We start from the raw sequence: 17,878 nt of genomic DNA on the forward strand, positions 1-17,878 counted from the left end.
AGCTGTGATTTTCCCCCCATCTATATTGCACAATGCTTGTCACACAGTTGGCTGATTATAAATTAATGAATTCGTGTGATCCTCCTCTGATGTCATAAGTTCAGAAAGAGCTTAAAAGGCCTGAACATTTTGTCATAAGTTCATAAAGAGCTTAAAAGACCTGAACATTTGTTATTCAAATATTGTGAGGAAGAAGACATCAACATCAACTTGGTCAAAGAAACAAAATATCATTTTAGGCAAATATAATTTTAAATAATTTGATCCATCAGGGCAATTCATTTAGTTATTCTGAGTGAAAATCTGCTAACTTATCTCAACAATCTAGCCATAGAAACGTTTATTCAAACTTATACATTTTCAAAGAATTATCTGGGCTGCCCAGGTGGCTCAGTAGTGAAGAATCCACCTGCCAAGCAGGAGACATGGGTTGGATCCCTGGGTCAGGAAGATTCCCTGGAGAAGGAAATGGCAATCCACTCCAGTATTCTTGCCTGGGAAATCCCATGGACAGAGGAGCCTGGTGGGCTAGTCCATGAGGTCACAAAGATTGGAAATGACTTATTGACTAAACAATAAGAATCAAATGAAATCCGTAGATGGTCAAGAATGTTATAATTGTAATACCTGTATTTCTACTTTTCCAGTTTCATATGTTTTTCCTATATTCTATGACACAATAATTTTGTATCTCAACTTTCCAGGTGCACTGACAGAAGCAAAGTCTCCCTCACCCATGAACAAAAGCAAAAACTACAACAACAAATTTTGCTAAGATCACTTTAGTTCTGCCCAATGTGATACTTGAATATGCAAAATGGAATTCTACCTAGCATTTGGTTTCAGAACTAAGATTTGGATTAATTCAGCCCAGCTGTCATCTCTTTTTATGCATCATCAGCTCCTCAGAAAACTGGATCAGATTAATTTCACTTACCAAAAACACCTTTTCATTAATTATAGCTTTAGAATACTTTTTTATCTTTTACTGAGGGATGACATAAGAATTAAGTCATATGTGGAATGATTCCATTTTATAAATTATTTTTGGATAGAGAGGTTTACTGAGTTATCTCATATGATCAGAATAGATTCTAAAAGTTAAAGCATTAGAGATCAAAGAAAAGACAAAGTAAAGATTTCTATAGGTTTAGATTGAAACGAGATTTTTTTTAAAGGATATGAACAAGAGCCAGTATTAGACCTAGAATCTGAACATTATTATAAGAATTTTTGAAAAGACTTTATTAATAAACTAGTGAAAATTAATTTGGATTTAATATCACAGTGCTTAACGTATCACATGTTTTTATTAATTATTTAAATTAAAAAATCTTTAATTTTGCTTAACTCTGAAGATAATTTTTATTGTCTTTCTAAGTGCTCATATTATAAAATGATTTTGAGTATCTTTAGAAGGAGACTCCTAAACTTCAGTGAACTCCAGCAATGTGTGTCACTCTATTAATACTCTAGTAAAAACTTGTCCAAGGAGGGCATGGCAAGCCACTCCAGTATTGCCTGGAGAATCCCATGGACAGAGGAGCCTGGTGGGTTACAATCCATAGGGTCACACAGAGTTGAAGGAGCCTGGAGGGTTACAGTCCATGGGGTCAGAAAAAGTCAGACACAACTGAAATAATTTAGCCTTGAAAAACAAGTCCAGATTAAGCATCAGTTCAGTTCAGTCTCTCAGTCGTGTCCAACCCTTTGCGACCCCATGAATCGCAGCACGCCAGGCCTCCCTGTCCATCACCAACTCCCGGAGTTCACTCAGACTCATGTGCTTCTAGTCGGTAATGCCATCCAGCTATCTCATCCTCTGTCGTCCCCTTCTCCTCCTGCCCCAGTCCCTCTCAGCATCAGGGTCTTTTCCAATGAGTCAACTCTTTGCATGAGGTGGCCAAAGTATTGGAGTTTCAGCCTCAGCATCAGTCCTTCCAATGAACACCCAGGACTGGTCTCCTTTAGAATGGACTGGTTGGATCTCCTTGCAGTCCAAGGGACTTCAAAGAGTTTTCTCCAGCACCACAGTTCAAAAGCATCAATTCTTTGGTGCTCAGCTTTCTTCACATAAGACTTACATAATCAGTGCTCTAGCATGGAAAACTTGTTTCAGTCAACTTTACATAAATACAACATTGATTTGCAGATTTACTAATTATAGTTTCTCATTTTGAACATGTCTGAGGCCATTTTTACAAATTAAATTTGGTCCATTTGATACCATAATTTAATTATTTCATGATCAATATAAATAGGAATAAAGCAATAAAGTAATGGTTTTTGTGAAGAAGCGATCTGCCTAATGCCTGTAAAGAAGAAAAAAACCATGAGGGCAATGAGTTAAAAGCAATATGACTTACTAATTCATTTTATTGACTAGAAGTAGTTGTGGTCATGGCCAAGTGAAGAACGAAAAAGAAATCAAGATAAGATTATACTGAGCAAAGAAATAATTTTCTTAAAAAGTAGAGAAACTAAGAATATGATCTATATTGGGGATGTTTCTTAACTTTCCCTAAAACCAGATATTAGCCTTGCTAGTTTCAAAGATATCATTTTCTTCTTTACTTTTTCTCAGTCATTGTAAAGAATGACCAATTGTAAGAATGACAAATTATCTGAAAGATTTTGTTTTTACAATTAAATGTGAATTAAATTCTTCCTTTTGGTCTTTTTATTGATCAGGTGATACACAAACTCATCAATGACCAACCCAGCAGATTGAAGAATTAACCCTTGTCTCTAAAACATTATTTCAATCAAGTTTTTTTTTTTCCAATTAAGAAAAAATAATCTTTTCTATTTGTTCCATGGGCTGCAGTCTGTGAGATCGCAAATAATCAGATAGGACTTTGCAACTGAGCACACACATCATTAATGTTAGAATATTGGCAATGCTAATAATTTTTATTTTTTAATTTTTTATATTTATATATTGTGTGTGATATTTATTATATTCATGTTATAATGAACTAATATGTTACATAGACTATAACATATACACAAAAATAGAAACTTTAAAAGGATGACATTTTTTTTAATTAATAGAAATGGAAGTTGAAGTGGTCTTCCTGAACACTTGTGAATCATCTTGAATTTCCTACTCAGTTGATTTAAAGAGCTGACTCTTCTGAATGATCCAGATGTTTGCATCATTAATCTGTCCCTTTCTAAACTTTTATTATCCTTAATAACTTATTATTCAAAATCTTGCTGCTACTGCTCCTGCTAAGTTGCTTCAGTCGTGAACTCCTGAGTTTTGATATTTTTGTTCCAAGCAATCAGGTTTGCTTTTTGTAGTGAACAAAAGAGGCAACTGAGGGTCAAGTTTACAAGGCAAGTAATGTTAGATCAAGTGGTTTTCAGTAAGATCCCTGACCTATCCAAGCCCTCCAAAATTGCTCTGTCATGGCTCATTTTTCTCTTCCATTCATTGGATTTTTTTTTAATTTAAATTTATTTATTTTAATTGGAGGCTAAGTACTTTACAATATTGTATTGGTTTTATCAAACATCAACAAGAATCCATCACAGATGTACACGTGTTCCCAATCCTGAACCCCCCTCCCATCTCCCTCCCTGTACCATCCCTCTGGGTCATCCCAGTGCACCAGCCCCAAGCATCCTGTATCCTGCATCGAGCCTAGACTGGTGATTCGTTTCTTATATGATATTACACATGTTTCAATGCCATTCTCCCAAATCATCACACCCTCTCCCTCTCCCACAGAGTCCATAAGACTGTTTTATACATCTGTGTCTCTTTTGCTGTCTCGTACACAGGGTTATTGTTACCATCTTTCGAAATTCCATATATATGCATTAGTATACTGTATTTGTGTTTTTCTTTATGGCTTACTTCACTCTGTATAATAGGCTCCAGTTTCATCCACCTCATTAGAACTGATTCAAATGTATTTTTTTTAATGGCTGAGTAATACTCCATTGTGTATATGTACCACAGCTTTCTTATCCATTCATCTGCTGATGGTAGAATGGCTAACACTGGTACAAAAAAATAAACAAGAGATGAAAAGTGTTGGCAAGGATGTGGAGCAATTAGAACCCTTATGCACTGTTGGTGAGAATGCACAATGTTGTAGGCAGTATGGGAAACAATGTTTTAGTTTGTCAACATATTTAAAATAAATATTATCATATGATCTGGCCATCTTGCTTCCAGCTCTATATTTAAAAGAATTGAAATCAGGATCTCAAAGAGATACATGGATTTCCATGTTCATTGCAGCACTATTCATGGTAGACGAGGTATGGAAAAAACCTTAACTGTATATTGATAGATTAATTGATGAAGAAAATACTTTTTATAGCATCTGGACTTCCCTGGTGGCTCAGCAGTCAAGAATCGCCTGCCAATGCAGGAGATGCCAGTTCAATCCTAGGGTCAGGAAGATCCCTTGGAGTAGGAAATGGCAAGCTACTTCAGTATTCTTGCCTGGAAAATTCCATGGACAGAGGATCTTGGTGGGCTACAATCCATGGGTTGCAAAGAGTCAGACATGACTCAGCACAGCTCAGCAACAACAAAAAAGAAAATCATGCCATATATGACAACATGGATAAACCTGGAAGACATTATACTGAAAGAAACATCAGCTAACAGAAGGACTGATGCTAAGTCAAGCCATAAGAGGTGTCTAGTGTAGTCAGGCTCATAGAAACAGACAATGTTGATCATCAGAGACTGGAGGGAGAAGGACATGGTGAATTGCTGTTCAAAGGCTATCTGGTTTCAGTTATGCAAGATGAATGAGTTCCAGAGCTCAGTTGTTCATCATTGTACCTATAGCTTATAAGACTGTACAGGACAGAACTTAAATTTCTTAAAAGGGTAGACCTCATGTTATGTGTTCTTACCATGATAAAATGTAAAAATAAATTAATATAATAATATCATATATGAAACGAGTCGCCAGGCCAGATTCGATGCACGATACTGGATGCTTGGGGCTGGTGCACTGGGATGACCCAGAGGGATGGTATGGGGAGGGAGGAGGGAGGAGGGTTCAGGATGGGGAACACATGTATGCCTGTGGTGGATTCATTTCCATATATGGCAGAACCAATACAATATTGTAAAGTTTAAAAATAAAATAAAATTAAAATTTAAAAAAAGGGATGAAAAACAACATAGATAGGAGGCAGAGGCTTAGAAAGGTATAAAGAAGTGAAAATGTGTGAGATGCGAAGGACTCCAGGAATAGTTGCTTATGGTGAAAGCCTGGGTTGTAAGGTGCAAGTAGAACACCAGAGTGGCAAAGAAAGTTGCAAAAAAGTGGCAACAAAAGTTGCCAGTGAAGCAATTAAATATTTTTTCACTAACATCAAATGTAACCTTCTGGGATTTAAGTTCTTGGAAGGAGATTTTGTTTGAAAGATTCTCAGTGCTTAGAATACAGACCTGTTCAGTTCAGTTCAGTCGCTCAGTCGTATCTGACTCTTTGTGACCACATGAACCGCAGAATGCCAGGCCTCCCTGTCCGTCACCAACTCCCGGAGTCCACCCAAACCCATGTCCATTGTGTCAGTGATGCCATCCAACCATCTCATCCTCCATCATCCCCTTCTCCTCCTGCCCTCAATCTTTCCCAGCATCAGGGTCTTTTCAAATGAGCCAGCTCTTCGCATCAGGTGGCCAAAGAATTGTAGTTTCAGGTTCAAAATCAGTAGGTAATGGTTATTCAGTAAAGCTTGAGTTCATATCTGAATGCACGGATTAATAGACAAACACACACACACACACTTACACAAATATATATGTAAAGAGAGACAGAAATGAAACTCCATAACTCTTTCAGTAGATTACTTTAAAAACAGAGTATAAGAAGGATCCATTTTTGAAAGAGAGCAGGGTAAAAGAGAAATCTTATTAGTGAGTATATGTGAAAATTATATAAGCAGTGTATTGTATTTACTAGGAAACATGTTTAAATATTTTGTTCTGGGTGTGTGTTAGTCACTATGAAATCCTATGGACTGCAGCCCACCAGGCTCCTCTGCCCATGGGATTCTCCAGGCAAGAATACTGGAGTCGCTTGCTGTTACCTCCTCCAGGGGATCTTCCTGACCCAGGGATCGAACCTGGGTCTCCTTCACTGCGAACAGATTCTTTACTGTCTAAGCCAGCAGGGAAGCCACTATTGATTTTAAGGCATACAGAAAGCTATAAGGGAACTAAAAATACTGACAATGCTGAGGGGGCCATTGAATAACCCTTCTGCTAGAATTGCTGGTGCTGATTTGTGAATTGAGCTGCTGTGTTCAAGTAGGATTTGAGTTTTTCTTACTCTCTGCACTCTGCTGAAGACATAGAATGCCAATGGAGAATTAATCATATGTCCTGATACATAAAATTGAAACTTTTGTTTTTTAATTAAAATTCAAGTAGCTAAAAGTGGATACAGTAGACAGTTGGACAGCTTATTTGGCAGAGAAGCTATGTTTGAGAGAAGAAAAGAGAGAAACAATTTCCTTACATGACTGCTTTGGATCTCTGTTCTCTGAGCCCTTCTTGGTGCATGAAGTGAAACTTTACCCCAAATGCATAGTTTGGAAACAAGACAAAAAATAGCTTTTTTTTTTTTTTTTTTGAAGAGTACAATGGAAACCGCATAAATCAACCTTCCCTCTTTGGATGACTTTGATAATTTGCATTCATCTGTTTAAAGAGAGACGTCTTTGGAGACTTCTGATTTTTACATAAAAATTACACTCAGCATCTCCCAGTCTCTTTTGTTCACTAAAATTAGATTTGCTCACTTATACAATTCAGAAGGACTAATTTGTTCAGAGGGAAGTTACATGCTATTTACGGTATGCCCTCTCCTTACCTACCTCCTTCAAAAAAAATATATATATATACATATCATGGAGTACACTCCTGTGGGTGAAAGGCCACCTGTCTATTACAAACTGGAAAAGAAAAATTAGCAAAATGTAAGATATGCAAGTACCATGAGATTTTGCAGGAGTAATTACCCAGGCCTTCAGTGTCAATGAGCAGTTAGTGGACCATCCATGAAGCAGTCCACCGAACCTGCGGCTTCAACAGGTCTAGTCTTGTGGTTTGCCAGTGAACACTGTGCCATGTACTTAGCCATGTCCAATTCTTTGCAACCCCATGGACTGCAGCCTACCAGGCTCCTCAGTTCATGGGATTCTCCAGGCAAGAATATTGGAGTGGGTTGCCATTTCCTCCTCCAGGGGATCTTCCCGACCCAGAAATGGAGCCTGCGTCTCCTGTATCTCCTGCATTACAGGCAGATTCTTTACCTGGTGAGCCATCGGGGAATGGAGGCTTGACTCTATACCGATGCTGAAAGCTCTGAGATTTCTGTGGTTATTATGGCTGTATTGTAGACTTCTTCCATTGGATGTGTAATCTCATACCAATTTGGAAACCTATTAGCAAGACAGTTGCAGAGAGAAGTGTACTACATAGTAACAGCAAGGAGACATTTTATGAGACAGTGAAAAATAAAGAGCACATAGACATTTAAATATAATTTTGTAAATGGTGTGTATAATATTGCTACTTGTGCTCTGTAAGACTATAAACAAGTCACAAAGAGCTAGGCATTTAGTCATACATACATATGTATATGTCCATCTTTGTTGCTTACAAGGTGTGTACACTTGGGCAAAGCAGCTAAACCTTTTGAATCCTGGGTTTTCTAGCTGTGGAATAGGGATAATTGTATGTAACATTCTTGAGACCTCCAATGTCAAGTTATCAAAGCCAGATTCGCAGCTGTATGGGCAGTTACCAAGGCCCTGTGCTCAGAAATGCCCACAGTTGGTTTAAGGCTCTGCTGTTGCTCTCTTGAAATTCTTGATATTTAAATAGGGGTCTCTTTTATTTTCCTTTTGTGCTGGGTTCCACTAATTATGTAGTTCATCCTGCCAATGAATGAATCATCCGGCCCAGTGATTGCCATAGGTGAGTCGCTCACTATGTTTGTCTCTTCTTGTCCTCCTTCTAAAAATGCAAAGGGACTGTCATGGGGTCTACTACTTCATATTGGCTTTGCACACACAACACTCTCAGGCACTAAAGACCTGTTCATTTATTATCAGTGGCTGCCATTTCCCACTGTATCTAGCTACCAATACCTAACAATTCCCTGGCTCCGTGTGCCACCTCTCCCTTACAAAGGGTGTCATCAAAAGCCTTAGGAAACAGTTACTTGATCCCCTTTCGTGGTAGAGAACTGCCCCTAATTACTAGATTAAGACAGGAGGGTGAGGACATCGTAATGGTGCTTTGAGAAATGAAGTTTGGTTTTGGTGTTCAGCTAAATCTACCCTTCGCTTTTGACTTTGGCATCAGGTCCAGGTTTTAGAGGACCACATTACAGAGGGTCTAATTAATGTCAGTCCTAACCTCTAGGGGCTATGTTTCATTACAGACCTTGTAATCTCATGTTAATTCAGTATAATGGTGTCAGTAAAACAAACAAGTCTGGTGTTTGAGTAGTTAATATCAGAATAAGCATATTTAAATACAGACAAGAATTCCAGATGTGTTTTGGAATTTTTGCCTGTCTTTGATGCAATTTGGAGTAAAATTAGCTCTGAAGTGCTTTATATGTTGAAATTCCAGCTTTTAGTGACTGTAAATATCCACTGTCTATCGGGGGCTTTCCTGGAGGCTCAGTCGTAAAGAATGCCTGTCAGTGCAGGAGACAGGGGTTTGATCCTTTGGTTGAGAAGATTCCCCTGGAGAAGGAAATGGCAACCCACTCTCGCATTCTCACCTCGGAAATTCCATAAACAGAGGAACCTGGTGGGCTACTGTCCGTGGGGTTGCAAAGTCAGACAGGACTTAGCAAATAAACAACGATTTATCATGAAGGGGAAAATTGAAAGTCCTATGTACTAATTGTCATTTTATTACTTGTTTTCCAGTTTATGTAATTCTTCTCTCTTCGTTTATTTCTTCTTTTTTAAAAATTTCTTTCCTTGTCATTTGATCATTTTCTTTAGAACTGTGTTTATGTTCCCTTAGCTCAGGCTGGGATGTGAGCCGTGGCAGTTGCAGAAAACTGAGCAGCCCCTGAAGGGCTCCTCAATCTGCCCTTTCCACCCTGCCTTATAAGTAAGCCAACACTTGCCTGCTCCTCACCATTGGAGACCAGGCTTCCCACAGCCCACCTGTTAGTCCCAGTGGCCCACCGACCAGCCAAGGGGACTGGTCTTCCTTGTATTGGACCCCAGGGCTGAGGCCCAATGTGTGGCTCAAACCTCTCACTCACGGTGAATCTCTGCCCATGTGTTGTCTCTTTCCCTCGGATACCCCTCACAGGGTCACAGGTCCCAACCTAACCACTTCTTTTCCCTTCCTGCCCAGTTCTGTGTGGATATTTCTTACAGCCCTGGTTGTACTAGAGTCTCTCTGCCAGTTTCCAGTTAGTTTCAGTGAGAACTATTCCACTTATATTAATATATGTATGCTTGGTGTGTTCATGTGGGTAAGTGAGTTGCGTATCCTCCTACTCTACCATCTTGCTCAATCACTCTTCCTTTGTGGTTTTTACTGACCATTTATTATGATTCTATTTTTTTCGTTAGCTTATAGTTTATATATATATATATATATATATATGCATGTGTGCTAAGTGGCTTCAGTTGTTTCCCACACTTTGCAACCCTATGGACTGTAGGCCACCAGGCTCCTCTGTGCATAGGATTCTCCAGGCAAAAATACTGGAGTGGGTTGCCATGTCCTCCTCTAGGGAACCTTCCTGACCCAGGGATCAAAGCTGCTCCTTTTACATCTCCTGCACTGGAGATGCAGAGATTATTATTATTATTTTTTTTTTTTATTTAGTAGTTGCCCTGGAGTTGCAACATACATTTACACCTAACCTGGGTCCACTTTTAAATAACATATCACTCAGCCTTCCCTTGTAGCTCAGCTGGCAAAAAATCTGCCTACAATGCAGAAGACCTGGGTTTAATTCCTGGGTCAGGAAGTTCCCCTGGAGAAGGAAATGGCACCCAGTTCCAGTATTCTTGTCTGAAGAATCCCATGGACAGAGGAGCCTGGTGGCCTATAGTATATGTGTTTGCAAAGTCAGACATGACTTAGCAACTAAACCACCATACCACTTCACAGGTAGTATGAGTATCTTATAATAACAAAATAACCCTAATTCTCCCTGCTTCCTTTGTATCAATACTGTCATTTATTTCACTCATATATAAGCATATATGTATGCTTATGATAGATATGTATGCATATGATAGATAAGCATACATAATTGAAAGCATTGCTATTATTATAAATGAAATATATGTGTTAAAGAATACATTTGAATCAGTTCTAATGAGGTGGATGAAACTGGAGCCTATTATATAGAGTGAAGTAAGCCAGAAAGAAAAACACCAATACAGTATACTAACGCATATATATGGAATTTAGAAAGATGGTAACAATAACCCTGTGTACGAGACAGCAAAAGAGACACTGATGTATAGAACAGTCTTATGGACTCTGGGGGAGAGGGAGAGGGTGGGAAGATATGGGAGAATGGCATTGAAACATGTATAATATCATGTATGAAATGAGTTGCCAGTCCAGGTTCGATGCAGGATACAGGATGCTTGGGGCTGGTGCACTGGGACGACCCAGAGGGATGGTATGGGGAGGGAGGAGGGAGGAAGGTTCAGGATGGGGAACACATGTAAACGTGTGGCGGATTCATTTCGATATTTGGCAAAACTAATACAATATTGTAAAGTTTAAAAATAAAATTAAATTAAAAAAAGAATTTTTAAGATTTAATTTTATTTTTTTTAAAGTTTTAATTTTACCTTACTTTAGTTTTAATCTTTTAAAAAAATTAATCTCTTCATTCTCTTTTTTTAATAATTTTTATTTTATATTGAAGTATAGCTGATTAAGTGTTGTTATAGTTTCAGGGGCACAGCAAAAAGACTCAGTCATACATATATATATATATATCTCCATTCTCCCCCAAATTCCTCTCTTCTTTATGTAGATCTAAGTTTCCAACCTATATTATAATCTTTTTAATAAATCTTTTAACATTTAAAGAAGTCAGACTTACTAACAGCAAATTTTCTCAATTTTGTTTATTTGAGAAAATCTTTATTTCTTCCTCACTTTTAATGAATAATTTCACAGACAGAAGTCATAAGAAAGAACCAAAACGAAAGGCTAGATATAAAATGCACTGTAACAGAAGTGAAGAATGCCTTTTATAGACCAAGCTGGTGACATTTTTGCTCAACACTTTAAATATTTCACTGCACTAACTTATTGCTTGCATTGTTTCAGAGGATTTATCAGATATAATTTTAATCTTTGTTCCTTAATAGGTTAAGTGCTTTTATCCTCTGAGTTCTTTCAGGATTTTTAATTCATCTTTGATTTTCTGTAGTTTAAAATTATTTTGGAGGGGTAGAGAGAGGGCAGGCATTTTTTTCTATTAGGTGTTCTTTGAGCCTTCGGATTTGTGATTTGGTGTCTGATGTTAATTTGCCAAAATTCTCAGTAATTTCTGTTTCAAAATTTTCTTCTGTTCTTTTGTCTTTTTTCTCCCTCCTTCTGGTAATGCCATCATGAGTATGTTACATCTTTTGTAATCATCATACATTTCTTGCATATTCTGTTCTATACTTATCAGTCTGTTCTATACTTATCTATCAGTTCCAAATTTATCTTTCTTTTTTAGTTTTTTGCTATATCTTCTAGATCAGATATTCTTTCCTAAACTGTGTCCAGTCTGCTAAGTCTATCAAAGGAATTCTTCAATTCTGTCACAGTTCTTTTTTTTTTTTTTTTTTTTTAACATATAGCCTTTCTTTTTGATTCTTTTGATTTCCATTTTCAAGCTTACATTACTCATCTCTTCTTGCATGCTGTTTAACTTATCCATAGAACCCTTAGCATGTTTACCATAGTTATTTTTAAATTCCTGTTCTGATAATTCCAACCTCGCTGTCACATCCAGTTCTGATGTTTGCTCTATCTCTTGAAATTTTGAGAATTTTTGCCTTTATACCATTAGTGATAGATGAACATGATGTAATAGGTAAAAGGAACTGCTGAATTAGACCTATATCAATTTGTGGTGGTGAGATGTATTTGTTAGGGGATACAATGTATAAAATGATTAGGTCTCAGTCTGTTAATGAGAAAATGCTTCTGAATTTTGAACTTCACAAGTGTTTCTGCTTTCTTCCTTCCTCCTTAGGTGTTATAAGTTGGCCAAAATGGGCAGTAGCTGGGTATTTCCCAATCCTCAGGATCAGTTAAGTTCTGATAATGCCCTAGCAGATTAGGATCTGGTTAGTTAGTTTTCCCTAAGATGAGGTGTTGTTAGGAGGTGTAGAATGCTCTGGTGCATTTCAAAGTGATTCTTTCTCTCTTATTCTGTTAAAATCCAAGGGAATTTTCTCCAATGTTTACTGTAAGAATCTGGTCAAGCTTCTGAAGGTAAAACTCACAATATTGTGGAAGCCTAATTAATACTGGGTTATTCGAATTTTTTTTTTTTAATTCAGAATTATCCACATAGAACTTACAATGACTTGTCAATTACAGTTCAGACTGTCCTGCCCCAGCACCGGTTTCTGCAGCAGGACTTGTGAGTCTCTACCTGGGTAGCCATAGCTCTGTTTATCTACAGACTTCCCAGGTGGTGCTGGTTGTAAAGAACCCACCTGCCGATGTGGGAGTCATAAGAGACGCAGGTTGCATCCTTGGGCATGGATGGAAGAGAGCATGGCAACCCACTCCAGTATTCTTGCCTGAAAAATACCATAGACAGAGGAGCCTGGAGGGCTACAGTCCATGGGATCTCAAGGAGTCAGACACGACTGAAGCAACTTAGCACACAGCATGTACACAGACACACATATATGTGTGTAGCCTTGAGAAAGAAGGAAATCTTATCATTTTGAGCAGCATGGATGAACCCAGAAGACATCATTATAAGCAGAATAAGCTTGACAGAGAAGGAAATACAGTATGATCTCACTTATATGTGAAATCTGTAAAAGAAATCAAATTCATAGAAATAATGAGTAGAATGGTAGTTATCAGGAATGAGGCATGGTCAATGAGTAGAAGCCTTCAGTTATAAGATGAATAAGTTCTGGGGTTCTAATATACAGCATGGAGACTATAGTTAATCATGCTGTACTGTATACTTGAAGTACCCACTGGTATGATCTTTCCTATGCTATGTTTCAAGCAAAGTAGGTTCCTCTGGGGATGTCTTTGAAAGTCTCTGTTCATTTTGATGACTTTTTCTTCTGGGCAAAATCTCTGGGCCATTGCTGCAGAATCACGAGCATGTCAGTGATCTGCTTCCATTGGATTAATACTTCTGATAATGAGAACAATGTTCAGTGAACACAACAACCTCTGCTTTTGTAAATTTACTTCTGCAAGTGTGAAACCTGTGGTCATGAGTGAACTGATGAAGGGACCACGCAAGCCCCAGATCTTCATCTGCCATGCCTAGAGCTGGGCATCTCGTCTATAAGCAGAGTTTAAGAGTAGGAAATCAACACTGGTTTCTAGGCTGCACTTGCAGGAATTTATTCTTTGGAACTTGGAGCTGGTGAGAACAGAGAAATGCTTCTGGCTTACTCTTCTTAATAAGAAACATATCCCATGACGATAAGCTCATGGTGCTATTGATAATTATAGTTACTATAGCATAATACAGAGAAGGCAATGGCACCCCACTCCAGTACTCTTGCCTGGAAAATCCCATGGATGGAGGAGCCTGGTAGGCTGCAGTCCATGGGGTCGCTAAGAGTTGGACATGACTGAGCAACTTCGCTTTCACTTTTCACTTTCATGCATTGGAGAAGGAAATGGCAACTCACTCCAGTGTTCTTGCCTGGAGAATCCCAGGGATGGGGGAGCCTGGTGGCTGCCGTCTATGGGGTCACACAGATTCAGACATGACTGAAGTGACTTAGCATAGCATAGCATAATAGCTCTGCATCACATTCCCATGTCTTACTTATGTTGTATCTGGAAGTTTGTTCCTCTTAATCACCTTCATCGTAAATGGTTAAGATTTTTTAAAATAATATTCTCTGTATTCACCCAACTCTTTCCCTTTCTCCCTTTGTCTACAAGTCCACTCTCTACATCCGTGTTTCTACTGCTGCCCTTCTAGTAGGTTCATCAGTACCATCTTTAAAAAAATATGTACATATATACATATATATGTGTATACATATATACACTCATTAATACATGTGTGAAACAGACAGTGGGAAGCTGCTATGTAACACAAGGAGCCCAGCCCACTGCTCTGTGTTGGCCTGGAGGGCTGGGATTGGGGTAGGGGTAGGAGGGAGGCTCAAGAGCGAGCCATATATATACACATACTTATGGATGATTTTTGTTGTTGTATGGCAGAAACCAACACAACATTGTAAAGCAGTTATAGACCAATTAAAAACTATTTAAGGAAAAATAAATAATAATTTTTAAGAGCTATAGCAGTTCTCTGGGTAGCAACTTCATGCAGCTCCTCATACTGCAATTATATGTCTCATAACATTTTTAACAGAGTGCCTGATGAACTATGGAATGAGGTTCATGACATTGTCAGGTGACAGGGATCAAGACCATTCCCATGGAAAAGAAATGCAAAAAAGCAAAATGGCTGTCTGGCTAGGCCTTACAAATAGCTGTGAAAAGAAGAGAAATAAAAGCAAAGGAGAAAAGGAAAGATATAAGCATCTGAATGAAGAGTTCCAAAGAATAGCAAGCAAGAAGAGATAAGAAAGCCTTCCTCAGCGATCAATGCAAAGAAATAGAGGAAAACAACAGAATGGGAAAGACTAGAGATCACTTCAAGAAAATTAGAGATACCAAGGGAACACTTCATGCAAAGATGGGCTCTATAAAGGACAGAAATGGTATGGACCTAACAGAAGCAGAAGATATTAAGAAGAGGTGGCAAGAATACACAGAAGAACTGTACAAAAAAGATCTTCACGACCCAGATAATCACGATGGTATGATCACTCACCTAGAGCCAGACATCCTGGAACATGAGGTCAAGTGGGCCTTAGAAAGCATCACTATGAACAAAATTAGTGGAGGTGATGGAATTCCAGTTGAGCTATTTCAAATCCTGAACGATGATGCTGTGAAAGTGCTGCACTCAATATGCCAGCAAATTTGGAAAACTCAGCAGTGGCCACAGGACTGGAAAAGGTCAGTTTTCATTCCAATCCCAAAGAAAGGCAATGTCAAAGAATGCTCAAACTACTGCACAGTTGTACTCATCTCACACGCTAGTAAAGTAATGCTCAAAATTCTCCAAGCCAGGCTTCAGCAATATGTGAACCATGAACTTCCAGATGTTCAAGCTGGTTTTAGAAAAGGCAGAGGAACCAGAGACCAAATTGCCAACATCTACTGGATCATCAAAAAAGCAAGAGAGTTCCAGAAAAAACATCTATTTCTGCTTTATTGACTATGCCAAAGCCTTTGACTGTGTGGATCACAGTAACTGTAGAAAATTCTGAAAGAGATGGGAATACCAGACCACCTGACCTCTCTCTTCAGAAACCTATATGCAGGTCAAGAAGCAACAGTTAGAACTGGACATGAGGAACACGTGTATACCCTTGGCAGATGCATGTTGATGTATGGCAAAACCAATACAATATTGTAAAGTAAAATAATAATAATAATAAATAATCATTAAAAAAATAAATAAAACTACAAAAAAAAAAAAAAAAAAAGACCTGGACATGGAACAACAGACTGCTTCCAAATAGGAAAAGGAGTACATCAAGGTTGAATATTGTCATCCTGCTTATTTAACTTCTATGCAGAGTACATCATGAGAAACACTGGGCTGGAAGAAGCCCAAGCTGGAATCAAGATTGCCAGGAGAAATATCAATAACCTCAGAAAGGCAGATGACACCACCCTTATGGCAGAAAGTGAAGAGGAACTAAAAAGCCTCTTGATGAAAGTGAAAGAGGAGAGTGAATAACTTGGCTTAAAACTCAACATTCAGAAAACAAAGATCATGGCATCTGGTCCCATCACTTCATGGGAAATAAATGGGGAAACAGTGGAAACAGTGTCAGATTTTATTTTGGGGGGCTCCAAAATCACTGAAGATGGTGAGTGCAGCCATGAAATTAAAAGATGCTTACTCCCTGGAAGGAAAGTTATGACCAACCTAGATAGCATAAAGCAGAGACATTACTTTGCCAACAAAGGTCTGTCTAGTCAAGGCTATGGTTTTTCTAGTAGTCATGTATGAATGTGAGAGTTGGACTGTGAAGAAAGCTGAGTGCTGAAGAATTGGTGCTTTTGAACTGTGGTGTTAGAGAAGACTCTTGAGAGTCCCTTGGAGTGCAAGGAGATCCAACCAGTCCATTCTAAAGGAGATCGGTCCTGGGTGTTCTTTGGAAGGAATGATGCTAAAGCTGAAACTCCAGTACTTTGGCCACCTCATGTGAAAAGTTGACTCATTGGAAAAGACTCTGATTCTGGGAGGGATTTGTGGCAAGAGGAGAAGGGGACAACAGAGGATGAGATGGCTGATGGCATCACTGACTCGATGGACATGAGTTTGAGTGAACTCCAGGAGTTGGAGATGGACAGGGAGGCCTGGCGTGCTGCAATTCATGGGGTCACAAAGAGTCAGACATGACTGAGCAATGAACTGAACTGAACTGGGCAAGTTTGGGAAAGAACTTGAAATGGATTCTTCTACTTGCAAAATTGCTACCAAAACTAAGGATCCAGATTTTCAATCATAGAAGATTTATTTCAAAGTGAAGGACCATTAGAAACAAACCCACAGTGAGAAAACATCATGTCTATCATTCTAAATGTGTCTACATAGGTTGAGACTATTCAAATAGTGCCTGTTTTTATTTATGATATTGAATAATTACAGTAATGATGTGAAAAACAATTAAATTTATATCAGAGACTACCTTGGAATAGACAAGGAAAAACACGGAAATGGAACTTAGAAGTGAAAGTGAAAATAAATATGTTACATCAATAAGTATTCTCAGATAAACTTTAACATCGTGTAGTAAAAATATATGATACCCTCTTTATGCTAAATTCAGATTATGTAAGCTATAACCCAACTTTCTCTTGTTCCAAGATATGTAATTTTAAATGATCTGATTGTGTTGTATTCTGCAGAAGGTATATTATTGTCAATGACCCATGTGACACCACTCCACAGAATCATTTTGATCTCCTGCTAGAAAGTTGCCCTTTGCTATCATAAAGAATGTTAACTGAGTTTATTTTTCTTTATTTAACATGTGATGCATTTCTCTTTTTATTTTATCAGACATTTTTACTTCTGAAGCAGAGACATTTCTTAATTTATAAAACTACTCATTACAATTTTGCTGTACTCTATAGTGCCAGATAGTTAAACTAGATAATAAACCATAAATAATGCCTTCATGTCACCCCATCTATTTAACCCGACTATCTTTGACCTGAAAAGGAATCAATTATGTTCCAAATGCTCGAAAACTTGAACTAACAACTAATGGTTAAAAACATTGTTTTTTAACATGATGCTCAAATTAATTATTTTTCAAATGAGGCATGAAATGCCCTATGTCAGATTAAATTTTAAAAATGAATGACATCATTTGCTTGATAATGACTTATCCTATGCCAAAGTTTATGTGCAATATAACTAGCTGCTATGTTAGGATATATATAAGTTGGAATGAGGAAGGTATGTCAAAATGCAAGTCTTACAACAAAAGTACATCTATTTCTGCCTACAGGCTGTGATTCTTTTTCAATAACGAATGTTTGAACAACTTTCACTGGTAGCGTGCTGTT

General features: G+C 38.1%; 1 pseudogene; it reads left to right on the forward strand.

Annotated features, from left to right (window-relative positions):
* Positions 1-17,878, forward strand: part of LOC113893431 — a 140,224-nt pseudogene that overhangs the window by 27,006 nt on the left and 95,340 nt on the right.

The sequence above is a fragment of the Bos indicus x Bos taurus genome, chromosome 5, assembly GCF_003369695.1.
Source record: "Bos indicus x Bos taurus breed Angus x Brahman F1 hybrid chromosome 5, Bos_hybrid_MaternalHap_v2.0, whole genome shotgun sequence".
Taxonomy (NCBI): Eukaryota; Metazoa; Chordata; class Mammalia; order Artiodactyla; family Bovidae; genus Bos; species Bos indicus x Bos taurus.